The following is a 14,439-nucleotide window of genomic DNA, read 5'->3' as shown; positions in this document are numbered from 1 at the left end:
GACTCCCTCCCCAAAGACCATTGTTTCCTCCCACCAGCCCAGGAGCAGATTAGCGTAGGTAGGCGCACAAGGGCTACCCATCGCAGTGCCCCTGAGCTGGTGGAAGTACTTATGGTCAAAATTAAAGAAATTTTTAGTCAAACAAAATTCAAGCGCTTTCAGCAGAAACCCATTATGGGCCCGACACTGCATACTCCTTGTGGATAGATAGTACTGTACTGCCTTCAGACCCATATCATGTGGTATGGAGGAATACAGTGCCTCTACATCCACACTTGCCAAAATGACCTCGGGTCCCAGTGTCACCCCATCCAACTTACGAAGCAAGTCTGCTGTATCTCTGGTGTAAGATGGTAATGCAAGAACAAAAGGGCGTAGCACCTGATCGAGGTATATGCCTAGGTTCTGACAAAGACCACCCACCCCCGATCCTATCGGCCTACCTCTAAGGGGATTAATTCCTTTGTGTATTTTAGGTAGGCAATAGAATGTCGCCATCACCGGATGTTGAGGCAGCATAAAATCAAATTCATTTTTGTCAATCAGTTTATCTCTCAGGCCTTTCTTCAATAACTCTGTTAATTCACCCAGAAAGGCCGACATTGGGTTTTCAGAGAGGATCGCATACCCCTGCCTGTCCTTTAACAAATCCAAACACATCCTACAGTATTTTTCGACATCCATGACCACCACATTACCCCTTTTATCTGAAGGTTTGATAACAACGTGGTGGTCCTGTTCAAGATGTCTAATAGCCATTATTTCATCTCTACTACAGTTATACTTATAGAATGTGTTTGTTCTATCAAGTGCCAACAGTTCTCTAGTAACCATATTCACAAACGTGTCAATTGAAGACACGTCTCTCTGTACAGGTGGCATCCTAGTACTCTTCTTCTTAAGGGTAGAAAAAGGTCCCAGTCCCCTAGAATTAGGTTCGGGGATTTCTAGGTTACTGAGGAGGCGCACATCAGGCAAGATATCAAGAGGAATATCAAACTCCTCACACGATTTTTGATCCTGTCTTGCGAAGAATTTTCGCCACCTCAATTTCCTCGCAAAGAGATGCAGGTCCTTTATATATTCAAAGTTATCAAAATCAGAGGTGGGCACAAATGAGAGACCCTTATTAAGTACTGCTAATTCCACGGATCTCAATGTTCTCGATGAGAGATTTATAACTCTTGTATCAGATTCAGAGGTTAGGGTCTTCCCTGATTGATCCGATTCCTCAGGGGGTATGTTGAATCTAAAAAATGAGTATTTTGTACTACATATTGTTGTCTCCCCCTGCCCGGACCACGAGCACGTCCCCCAACCCTCTATCGCCCCCTACCTGATTTACTCCTACTATCAGTATCTGAGAATTCAGTATCAGTAGAGGAGATATCTGTCTCTCGTTCAACCGATACAGGTTTATTATTCAGAAAAAGGTAGGCCTTATTTTTAACCCCTTAAGCCCCGGAGCATTTTTCGTTTTTGCATTTTCGTTTTTGCTCCCCTTGTTCCCAGAGCCATAGCTTTTTTATTTTTTGGTCAATATGGCCATGTGAGGGCTTATTTTTGCGGGACGAGTTGTACTTTTCAACGCCATTACTAGTTTTATCATATCCTGTACGGGAAAACGGGAAAAAAATTCCAAGTGCGGTAAAATTGCAAAAAAAGTGCAATACCACAGTTGTTTTTTATTTATTTTTTTTACCATGTTCACTGAATGCTAAAACTGACCTGCCCTTCTTATTCTACAGGTCATTACGAGTTCATAGACATCAAACATGTATAGGTTCTTTTATATTTAAGTGGTGAAAAAAAATTCCAAAATTTGGTAAAAAAAAAAATAAAAAAATAGCGCCATTTTCTAAGACCCGTAGCGTCTCCATTTTTCGTGATGTGGGGCTGGTTGATGGCTTATTTTTTGCGTGCCAGGCTGACGTTTTTATTGATAACATTTGGGGTAGATCCGATGTTTTGATCGCCCGTTATTGCATTTTATTGCAATTTTGCGGCGACCAAAAAACGTAATTCTGGCGTTTAGAATTTTTTTCTCGCTACGCCGTTTACCGATCGGAATAATTTTTTTTTATATTGATAGATCGGGCGATTCTGAACGCGGCGATACCAAATATGTGTATGTGGTTTTTTTTTATATATATTTTATTTTGAATGGGGTGAAAGGGGGGTGATTTAAACTTTTATATTTTTTTATTTTTTTTTATATTTTTAAAAACTTTTTTTTTTTACTTTTTGCATGCTTCTATTGTCTCCATAGGAGACTAGAAGCAGCAACTATCCGATCGCCTCTGCTACATACAGGGGACGAGCAGGTCCCCTGCATGCAGCAGAAATGGTCCTGTGCTATGAGCGCCGACCACTAGGTGGCGCTCATAGCGACAAGATCATGACAACCACAGGCGTCTGCTGCAGACCCTGGGTTGTCATGCACGCCCATCGGCGACCCGCGATCACATGACGGGGTCGCCGGTGGGCGGGGCTTATGACGCGCTACCCGGAAGCGCGCGTTAAATGCTGCTGTCGGAGATTGACAGCAGCATTTAACTGGTTAACAGCCGCGGGTGGATCGCGATTCCACCCGCGGCTGTTGCAGGCACATGTCAGCTGTAAGAATCAGCTGACATGTGCTCCGTTCAGTGAGGGCTCAGCGCAGCAGCCCTCACTGAACGGAGGGTACGCAAATATGCGTACTAATACGTCCCCGGTAAGTAAGGGGTTAAAGTCCTGTGAATCTCTCAGAAATTGTTTGTAGTAAATTAAGGAACATATATCTCCTGTTGTATTTTCTGAACTAGTCCACCTCACTGGGTGAATAACATCCCTATTTTTGTTTGTTTGTGTGTATCTAGATACTATTTTAGATTTTAATTATCCCATTAAAAGTTATATTTTAATTCTGCCATTTTTTGCTGTATATGTCCGATTCTTGTTGGCGGATTTTTTGTGGCCAGATGGCCCTTTTTTTGAGATTTGTATGTATTTGCTGTTTATTGGACAGCGGCCTATAAGCAAAACTGACCAAATACTAGGAAGTATCAAAATCAATACAGCTATATTTAAAACATGACATACGAAAAAGAGACAAAAGCCGCAGCATGAAAAAATGTATTAAAAACGCAATAAAAATGCTTGTAAATCAATGCACTTAACAAATCAATGAAAAAAACCCGCAATTATCCTAATTTACATAACAGGTGAAGAAATGCTGAAAAAATCTGCAACTTCAAAAACTCACCAAATACTTATTGTGGGAACGTAGCCCTAAAGGCAAACACTAAGCTATTTCCATTTTTTGTGCTTACTATGTGTGGCAGAAATTGTTACTGTTATTACCTAGTTCTTCTTGGCAGAAATGTCCGGTGGGTTGACATATTTCATGGTGCTAACATCCAGCTTCCAGTTGTGTTTTGTACAGCGCACAGTTCTAAATTTCAGTAAATAAAAAATGTATTAATCAGTCATGAAAATTATTACATTAAAGCATAAACTTTAAATGAGGAGATTCCATTCAGGACAAGGAATGTGCTCAATACCCCAATAAAAGTAATAGTTGCTCAAAAGGGAATGGCTGAAAGGTTCTCACAAGGGAGATGTTCATTGTATTTCAGTTCAATTTTAGACAATGGTTAAATGGAAACTGTCATGTTCCTAAATGCTATTAACCTGCAGTTATAGAGTAAATCAGCAGGTTAATAGCATTACAATGTTGTCCAGCCAGCTTATTATAAACACGGCTACAAGGTGAAAATTAACTTTATTCCTCCGGAGCCGCCAACTTTCAGTCATACAGTCAGTCTGCTCAGTGTACCATACAAGTGCAACATAGAAGTATAGAGCTATGAATTTCACCAGAATTTAATATGATGTATACAGACTGCACCTTGTCATCTGCCATCATCGCACTCTAATCAACATGTCTGTTTATCCATTCCTCCTATAGGTATGTCACTCAGCTTTTCCCATGCTGTGATTCTCCCTACCTCTGCTGGCTGTACTCACTTGGTACATCACTCAGCTTTTCCCATGCTGTGATTCTCCCTACCTCTGCTGGCTGTACTCACTTGGTACATCACTCAGCTTTTCCCATGCCATGATTCTCCCTACCTCTGTTGGCTGTACTCACTTGGTACATCACTCAGCTTTTCCCATGCTGTGATTCTCCCTACCTCTGCTGGCTGTACTCACTTGGTATGTCTTTCACCTAATCACGGCTCTACCCCACTTTTATTTATGACCTCCTTGTTTACTCTGCCTTTGAATATCCTGCATCTGACTCAGTCTTAATTATCTGATAAAGATGAACAGAGGCCACTCCCCTCTGTTTCATACGTGAATGCATTTTGTAGCAAATAAATTGTGAGCACTACAAGTGCAACATAGAAGTGTACAGCTATGAAGAAGTGTAGAGCAATGAATGATACCAGAAGTGAACCAGAAGGGAACTGAAGGGAACTTGAAACTTAGTCACAGTAAACAATGTTTCTTTTAGTTGTCACTCTCACCCCTATAGTCCTTCAATTCCTACTAACCCCCCTTATCCCAACACCTAGTAAGGAACTGGTCATCTCTCCCTCCATCCTCCCCATCCAGCTCACCTCCTCCTCAGAACTGTTCCTCAACATACAATCCTTTGTCTCCAAACACAGGCAGCCAACACATGCCCTCTGCTGCTCCTCACTGCTGGCGATATCTATCCAAATCCTGGTCCTCCTCAGCACATCCCCACAGTGACTTCTACCTATCATCCCCAATTTAGCACAAATTTCCACAACATTGCTAACCTTATACCCATTTTCCCACCCCCCGCTTCCCCAGTCCCCCTAACAGGAAAGCTTTGCTCTGTCTGAAACAAACTTTCATACATTCACAATCTTTTCATTACTAACAAACTATCCTCCCTTGCCATCACTAAAACTTGTCTCACCCTCTCTCATACAGCCTCTTCAGCTGCACTGGATGGTGGATTCCATCTTTCCCACACACCCCACCCCATCGGCAAGCATGGCAGTGGAGTTGGTTTTCTCCTGTCAGATAACTGCTTCTTCTCCCATTTCCCACTGCCGCCCTCCATTACTCTTCCCTCTTTTGAGGTGCACTGTGTGTGTGACGCGCCCCCTGGGCCTTGGGGTAATCGGTAGCCGGGCCGGTCATTGCTAGAGGAGATGTCACAGTGGTGATAACCCAGTCTGTGACCCAGGAAGGTCAATCAAAAGGGGAATATTTACAGGGGATTTATAGTTTTTATATAAAATTTGTGACGCCACCTGTGGTATGCGGCTATATGGAGCCGCCGCTGCGGTGCAGATCTTCTGGAGCTGTTGTTGACGCAGCAGAGTTGGTTTAGCTCTCCACAGGTAGAGCTTAGTTCCAGGTCAGTGTAGATATTGTAGATGTTGCTGGGCGTTGTAGTGCAGTGTAGTGTAGAGAGTGATGACGCAGCAGTAATTCACAGAGACAGTGGGGTTTAGTCTTCAGAGTTTACTCACAGTTGTTAAGTTCCTCAGGTTGTACTGTACCAAATACAGCCTCCCACGTCGCGCTGCGTTCACCAGGCAGGGGTTCAGCAATCCCTCAGGTAATTCCAGAATGCCTGACAGGACCCCGTTCTATGTGCCTTTCTCAGTCACCTTCCTGCGCTGGCTCTCACCCTTCTGCCCTGCGCCTCACAATCAGTCCCCTGGACCCTCTGTGACCACCTTCTCGGTGATGTAATTGTGGCTGTGGCAACTGCACCCTAAAAGTACAGAAGCCTCCTGTTTCTAGCTGAACCTTGTAGTTCTCCACTAGTTTAGGGGCCGGTCACCTTTCTGCGGCTTGATCCTTCAACCCCTGGTAGATTCAGGCATACGGGTGGCCTCCAGCCCTGCCCGTACCCCTAGGATCCCCTCGTTCCTCCTGGAGCCTTCCTTCCTGTGCCTCTCCTTCTCCATCTTGGGCCTTTCTGCTAGGCCCACTCTGGGGCAGAGCTCGTGCAGAGCCCCTGCTCCCCTCACTTCTCCTCTCAGACTGGCTTGTCTGACTGACAGACCGCTCTCTCTCAAGATGGCTCCCCATTTTATACAACTCCTTCACAAGTGCTCCCCCAATCTTCTTCCTCCAGCCACACCCATTACATCAGGGGTCCTCAAACTACGGCCCGCGGGCCACATGCGGCCCGCGGAGGACTTTTATCCGGCCCGCCGGGCTATGGGCGGAGGAGAAGGGAGCGGTGTCAGTGCCCGCCCTTCTCCCCCGCTTGCTCAGGGCCCCGGCAGGTGGATACTTACCCCTCCCCGTGCCTCTGCAGATCCGCTGTCTTCCTGCTCTGCGCTTCCTGTGACGTCTCAGGTCAGAGGGTGCAGTGACGTCTTTACACCATGCCCTCCTGAGAGCCGTCACAGGCAGCGCAGAGCGGGATGACGCCGCCGCGACGCTGGAGTCCAGACCCGAGTAGAGCAGCGGCAGCAGGTGAGGAGGAGTGAGGTGAGTATTGGATTTTTTTTTTTTGTATGGAGGCATAGGTCATTATATGGGGGGTGACATCCTGCAAGGGGTATAATATGGGGGGGTGACATCCTGCATGGGGCATGATATGGGGGGTGACATCCTGCATGGGGCATTATATGGGGGGGTGACATGCTGCATGTGGCATTACATGGGGGGTGACATGCTGCATGTGGCATTATATGGGGGGGTGACATGCTGCATGTGGCATATGGGGGGGTGACATGCTGCATGGGGCATTATATGGGGGGTGACATGCTGCATGGGGCATTATATGGGGGGTGACATGCTGCATGGGGCATTATATGGGGGGGTGACATGCTGCATGGGGCATTATATGGGGGGTGACATGCTGCATGGGGCATTATATGGGGGGTGACATGCTGCATGGGGCATTAAATGGGGGGGTGACATGCTGCATGGGGCATTATAAAGACAGGGGAGTGATATCCTGCATGGGGCATTATATGGGGGGGTGACATGCTGCATGGGGCATTATATGGGGGGGTGACATGCTGCATGGGGCATTATAAAGACAGGGGAGTGATATCCTGCATGGGGCATTATATGGGGGGGTGACATGCTGCATGGGGCATTATATGGGGGGGTGACATGCTGCATGGGGCATTATATTGGGGGGGTGACATGCTGCATGGGGCATTATAAAGACAGGGGAGTGATATCCTGCATGGGGCATTATATGGGGGGTGACATCCTGCATGGGGCATTATATGGGGGGTGACATCCTGCATGGGGCATTATATGGGGGGTGACATCCTGCATGGGGCATTATATGGGGGGAAAGGGACATCCTGCATGGGGCATTATATGGGGGGAAAGGGACATCCTGCATGGGGCATAATATGGGGGGGTGACATGCTGCATGGGGCATAATATGGGGGGGTGACATGCTGCATGGGGCATAATATGGGGGGGTGACATGCTGCATGGGGCATTATATGGGGGGGTGACATGCTGCATGGGGCATTATATGGGGGTGGCATCCAGCATGGGGCATTATAAGGGGGGAACAGCCTGCATGGGGCATTATAAGGGGTGGAACAGCCTGCATATGGCATTATAAGGGGGAAACAGCCTGCCTATTGGGAACATTTACCTGCCCATTGAGGACCTATGCTGCCTATTGGGGATATTTATCTGCCTATTTGGGACATTTACCTGCCTATTGGGGACATTTACCTGCCTATTGGGGACCTATGCTGCCTATTGGGTACATTTACCTGCCTATTGGGGACCTATGCTGCCTATTGGGGACATTTACCTGCCTATTGGGGACATTTACCTGCCTATTGGGGATATTTACCTGCCTATTGAGGACCGATGCTGCCTATTGGGGACATTTACCTGCCTATTGAGGACCTATGCTGCCTATTGGGTACAGTTACCTACCTATTGAAATACCGGTTGATTTAACTTTACTTGCTCTTCATTTTAAATATTGTATTTGTTCCTGTATTGTTTTTTTTTACTACAAAATAAGATATGTGCAGTGTGCATAGTAATTTGTTCATAGTTTTTTTAAAAAACTATATTCCGGCCCTCCAATGGTCTGAGGGACCGTGAACTGGCCCCCTGTTTAAAAAGTTTGAGGACCCCTGCATTACATGGTTCCCCCTTCTTTGGTTCCCCTCCACTCCAGCCAAGGACCAGGGACTGTGCTCTCCCTTAGGAGCAATCTCGCCCTGCCCTACTGAAGTGTTCGTGTTGGATGCAGGTGTTTGGGTCCCGGTCAGCACTCTATCCTTACCTGAGAGTGGGATACCACACCTCTGGGTGAGATGCAGTACATTTGTGGTGACTGAACCCTCAGGGGCGCCACATACCCCCTTGGTAAAACACAGCACGTCCGCGGGCTGGAACAGAGTAAAAACAATTTTAAAGACATGCAATTTTTAGATGCATCACATATAAGATCATAAACATAATATTTCTTCCCTTTATGGGAGGCACTTTTCCTAGAACATTACTGGTTACGTTTTTATCAAAACATAAGACTTTTTAAAGAACACATTTTTCTTCTTCACACTCATAAAACATTTTTCACATAAAACATTTTTTTAGCAGGTTACAGTACGATCTGCAACCGGGTGTACATCTCTTCAACAAGGTGCTATTCAATGAACATGAGGGACCCACCCGAAAACCCTCAACGTAGGCCATGGGCGTGGCTGCAGGGCATAGGTGATCCAGGTGTTGGACCACGTCTTCGGCCACACAAAACGGGTTTTTGTTCTGAGGTCATTCGTTGTTGCATAAAACCAATAAGGGGCACTTTAAGAAGTGCAAACTATATACATGTAAAAGTTTTTAGGGAGATCACCGTCCTCTACCTCAATGTCTCTATACCCTTACCGGGTACACTTATAAATCCTGTAAAGGCACACAAAAACAAATAAACTGTTGCAGTTCACTTTGACAACCCAACTTTTCTGTTTTACCCCTACGGGTAACTATATACAGTTTCTGTGATTTAGACAGTTTAACAATGGCACTCCCTCCGGGGAGGAAACTCCTGGTTCCTACATGCTGACCCAGCCTGGTCTTCAGCCTTGTGCTGCGGGGGCATGTCTCTCTTCTTTGCCACTCACTACACCTGGAGGGCATACCACCCGCGCTCGCCCTTGTGGCGTGTAAATGTGACATAGTCGCCTGGGTATAGGTCCCAGCCGGGATGCCCTGTTGAAGGTGGGGGTTCTACATCCCGCCGGTTGACAAACACGTCCCTGTCAGTGTGGGGATCTCTCACAAAGCCCCACCCGGCGTCTAAGTCAAATTTAACTACTATCCCCTCCAGATGGGGACTGGGTGTGGTGGACTTTGCCTGGCAGGCCCGGGCCTTGGCCGCCATGTTTCGGGCCTCCATATGTTCCCACCGCACCTGGCGGTCATAACGCTCCTTCTCCAACTGCAGGAGCATCCTCTTGCAGTGCTCTTCCCTCCGGAGGGCCTGGGCCTGCGTCTCCCGCGGGAACCCCATGAGGTCCCCTTCCCGGTTGTCCCACCGGTACTCCTCTTCTCCTGGGCAGGTAACCGGGGGTGCAGGTGTGGGCGTCAGAGGGAGCCCCTGCTGGTCTTCATTCCTGGCAGACCAGTCATAAGTGGGGCCTCCATATGCCCACTCAGGTGCGGGAGCAGGTGGCTCTGGTAGGGGGCCCAGGAGCAGGTCAGCTGAGCAGGCGCCCGGGTATGGAGACTCCACCAGAGAATAAAGGAACTGATCGGCGTAGCAGGCGCCCGATGTAGGAGACTCTGGGCCTTGGAGCAAGTCTGGGGCGTGCCCGGGTATGGAGGCTCCGCCAGGGGACCCAGGAGCAGGTCAGAGCTGTCTGCGCCCCGTACAGGGAAACTCTTTCTACATGCTCCCGTGGCCGCTCCTGTGCTGCTCTCCGCCTCCTGGTCCTGGTTAGGCTCCGCCTGGGCTGGGGCGCTGCCGGTGGAATCCGGTACTTGTTGCTGTCTGGTTCGCATCTTCTCCAGCACCTCCTTCTTCCAGCCGGCGATGGCTGCTTGCTGAGCCTCTCCCACCCACCGACTTAGCTCGCACATCTCGGCGTGGAGGAATTCCGCATCCTCCAGGGACAGCTTGCAGATCACCTCTCCCAGGGTAAGAAGTGTCTCGACTTGCTACAAGCCACAGGCTGGAGTTCCAGGCTCACCTCCCTCCATCTTGCCTGCCGGGTACGGTCTGTCTAGACTGCTTAAGACCACACCCTGTCTCCCAGTTTTCTTCTTTCCTCTCCCCTTTCTGGGGCGGTCCCATGGCTGCTTGCTGTTGGCCACACCTGGGGGCAGCTCCCCCACCTTGATGGACACATCTATATACATGGTCACTGCTGCTTGGGGCGTGCTCCGTTTTTGGCGCCATTCTGGGACCCAGCCCACGATGGGAGGCTCTATGTTGTCCTTGATAACGCACATAATGGCGCCCGTTCTTCTGGGGCGAGCGCCACATTCAGTATAGAACACAGTCTCTAGACGCACAATACCCGGTGATAACGAGTGGGTTCATATCCTGTTTGTAACGCCAAAGACGACGCGCCCCCTGGGCCGTTGGGTACTCGGTAGCCGGGCTGATCGTTGCTAGGGGAGATGTCACAATGACGGTGACCCAGTCCGTGACCCAGGGCGGTCAATCAAAAGGGGAATATTTACAGGGGATTTATAATTTTTATATAAAGTTCGTAACGCCACCTGTGGTATGCGGCTATATGGAGCTGCCGCTGCGGTGCAGATCCTCTGGAGCTGTTGTTGATGCAGCAGAGTTGGTTTAGCTCTCCACAGGTAGAGCTTAGCTCCAGGGCAGTGTAGATATTGTAGATGTTGCTGGGCGTTGTAGTGCAGTGTAGTGCAGGGAGTCATGGCGCAGCAGTAATTCACAGAGACAGTGGGGTTTAGTCTTCAGAGTTTACTCACAGTTGTTAAGTTCCTCAGGTTGTACTGTACAGATTACAGCCTCCCATGTCGCGCTGTGTTCACCAGGCAGGGGTTTAGCAATCCTCCAGGTAATTCCAGAGTGCCTGACAGGACCCGTTAGCCTCGGGTCTTGTCGGGCGACCTGCAGTCCCCTCGACCCTCTGTGACCACCTTCTCGACGATGTAATTGTGGCTGTGGCAACTGCACCCTAAAAGAACAGAAGCCTCCGGTTTCTAGCTGAGCCTTGTAGTTCTCCACTAGTTTAGGGGCCGGTCACCTCTCTACGGCTTGATCCTTCCACCCCTGGTAGATTCGGGCGTACGGGTGGCCTCCAGCACTGCCCGTACCCGTAGGATCCCCTTGTTCCTCCTGGAGCCTTCCTTCCTGCTCCTCTCTCCTTCTCCGTCTTGGGCCTTTCTGCTAGGCCCACTCTGGGGCAGAGCTCGTGCAGAGCCCTTGCTCCCCTCACTTCTCCTCTCAGACTGGCTTGTCTGACTGACTGACCTCTCTCTCTCAAGATGGCTCCCCATTTTATACAACTCCTTCACAAGTGCTCCGCCGATCTTCTTCCTCCAGCCACACCCACTACATGGTTCCCCTCCACTCCAGCCAGGAACCAGGGAATGTGCTCTCCCTTAGGAGCAATCTCGCCCTGCCCTACTGAAGTGGTCGTGTTGGATGCAGGTGTTAGGGTCACGGGCAGCACTCTAACCTTACCTGAGAGTGGGATACCACACCTCTGGGTGAGATGCAGTACCTCTGTGGAGACTGAACGCCACATGTGTATCTACTTCTAAAACCTCCAACTAGCTGTCATGTACCACCCCACCACATGGCTACTTCATATCCTTTCCTCTGACATCCCCACTATCATCATGGGTGACTTCAGCATCCTCATTGACACTTCCCACTCAGCTGCCTCTAAGCTTTTAACACTTACTTCCTCCTTCAGCCTTGCTCAATGGTCTTCCGCATCCACTCACAAAGATGGCCACACACTGGACCTCATCTTCACCCACCTCTGTTCCCTATCTAACCTCTCTATCTCAAATCTACCTCTTTTTGATCACAATCTACTTACATTCTCTTCCCTCTCCTCCCCAGGTCCACAAACTTGCACACCCTCGCAGAAATCTCAAACACTTCGACCTACACTCACTCTCTGAATCCCTTCTCCCTCTTACAAACATAAATTCCTTACACAATGAAGATGCTGCTGCCGCATTATATAACACCACAACAGCTGCAGCTCTCGAATCGATCGCCACCCCCCCTCACACATATCAAAGCTCGCACAATCAACTGGCAACCCTGGCACACCAGCTTTACTAAATAACTGAGATGGGCTTCCAGGGTTGCTGAGCAGAGATGGAAAAGATCCCACCCCAATGAGCACTTCATTGCATTCAAACAGTCCCTCACTACTTTCAAGTCCACACTCAATGCAGAAAAACAAACCTACTTCTCATCTCTCATATCCACCCTGTCTCACAACCCTAAACAGCTACTCAGTACTTTCAATTCTCTCCTCCGTCCCCCAGTGCCTCCTCCCTCTCCTCTCAACTCAGCTGAAGATTTTGCCTCATTCTTCAAGCAGAAGATTGACAACATAAGGCAAAGCTTTTGCCTAATGTCCCCACAGCCACTCCTCATAACTACTCAAATCTCCTCCTCCAAAACCAGCTTCTCTGCTATCATGGAAGATCAACTTTCCTCTTTACTCTCCAAATCACATCTCTCCACCTGTGAACTTGACCCAATCCCATCCCACCTCATTCCAAACCTTACCACAGTCTTCATCTCAACCCTAACCCACTTCTTCAACCTGTCACTAACAACTGGTGTCTTCCTCTCATGCTTCAAATATGCTTCGAGCACACCCATTGTTACGGGTCCGGGGGGTGGAACCTCTGTGCTACGGTGCAAGGAGCAACCCAGAGGGGCGCAACTAAGTATCAACCCGGACCGACCCTGGTCGTACAGCGGCTAATGACTCCGTGACCAGGGAGGGACCGAGCCGAGGGACCAGATGCTACTCTGGGGACGACCTTGTAAGGGAGCAGGTGACTCCCACGGTACAGATGGCAGAGACTGACCGGAATAGCAGGTAGGCACAGCAGGCAGGCTGGCGAGCAGAAGCCTCCATGTAGGCTATCAGGTAGACACGGCAAGTGATGGCAGGAGTCTCTAGGTGGTCACGGCAAGTGATGGCAGGAGTCTCTAGGTGGTCACGGCAAGTGACGACAGGAGGCTAGGTGGTCACGGCAAGTGACGGCAGAAGCCTCCGGGAAGGCACGACAGGTAACAAGCAGGTAACAGGCAGGTCAAAGGCAAGTGCTCCCAGGTGAGCGAGCTGGCAGGCACAGCAGGTAACAGGCAGGCAACAGGCAAGTGCTCCCAGGTGAGCGGACTGGCAGGCATGGCAGGTAAAAAGCAGGTAACAGGCAGGTCACAGGCAAGTGCTCCCAGGTGAGAGAGCTGGCAGGCACGGCAGGTAACAGGCAGGCAACAGACAAGTGCTCCCAGGTGAGTGGACTGGCAGGCACGGCAGGTAACAGGCAGGCAACAGGCAAGTGCTCCCAGGTGAGCGGACTGGCAGGCACGGCAGGTAACAGGCAGGCAACAGGCAAGTGCTCCCAGGTGAGCGGGCTGGCTGGCACAGCAGGTAACAGACAGGTAACAGGCAGGTAACAGGCTGGCGGGCAAGACTGGTAGTCAGGCTAGCAGCGAGACCTGAGGGCTGAAGCAGAGGTCAGAAACACTGCGCAACAACTTTTGCTCAGGCACCTCCATTTTGGAGGAGGTGCCTTATATATGGGAGGACCCTCGGCTATTGGCCGGGGACTCCTTAGGATGGCGCGCGCGGCCACTTTAAGAGGGAGCACGCACGCCCTAAGCACAGTGCCCGGGGAGCTGCGTGCGCCGGCAGCAGGAAGAGGAGCGCTGGTGAACGCAGAGCGGGGAGTGAGGAGGTGAGTGGGACGGCTTCTCTGCCTGGCAGGGGGCAGAGACGCCGATGCTACAGTACCCCACCCCCTTTACGCCCCCTCTTTTTTAGGCCAGAAAGGAATTTTTCAAGGAGAAGCGGAGCACAGATGTTCTCCCTGGGTTCCCAAGTTCTCTCCTCTGGGCCAAACCCCTTCCAATCCACTAGAAAAAGGGTCTTTCCTCTTACCCTCTTAGTGGCCAGAATGTTCTCTACCTCAAAAACGTCCTCAGCGGAAACTGGAACAGGGGGAGTACCTAGATTGGAAAAAGAGTTAAACACAACTGGTTTGAGGAGAGATACATGGAAGGAGTTGGGAATTCGTAAGGTGGCCGGGAGTTTTAACTTGTAGGCCACTGGGTTGATTTGTTTGAGAACTTCAAATGGGCTGATAAACCGAGGACCCAACTTATAGGAGGATATTTTGAGTCGGACATGTTTGGAAGAGAGCCACACTTTATCTCCTGGGCGAAATTGAGGCGGATCCAGAAGTCTCTTGTCAGGATGTTTCTTCATCCGCTCG

At 49.5% G+C, this 14,439-nt stretch overlaps 1 long non-coding RNA gene across 1 annotated transcript in view; it reads right to left on the bottom strand.

Moving 5' to 3' along the window:
- Window positions 1–14,439, bottom strand: part of LOC141265608 (uncharacterized) — a 543,116-nt gene that overhangs the window by 415,154 nt on the left and 113,523 nt on the right. Inside the window, exon 3 of the long non-coding RNA XR_012320132.1 lies at window positions 3,346–3,436. This is a non-coding gene — a long non-coding RNA (uncharacterized lncRNA). The remainder of the gene's footprint in view (window positions 1–3,345; window positions 3,437–14,439) is intronic.

Source organism: Phyllobates terribilis, unplaced genomic scaffold (genome assembly GCF_046119375.1).
Source record: "Phyllobates terribilis strain yellow unplaced genomic scaffold, ASM4611937v1 Scaffold_4__5_contigs__length_816908805, whole genome shotgun sequence".
NCBI classification, from domain to species: Eukaryota; Metazoa; Chordata; class Amphibia; order Anura; family Dendrobatidae; genus Phyllobates; species Phyllobates terribilis.
Note: the sequence above shows the minus strand (reverse complement) of the source record. Positions and strands in the feature narration are given on the sequence as shown.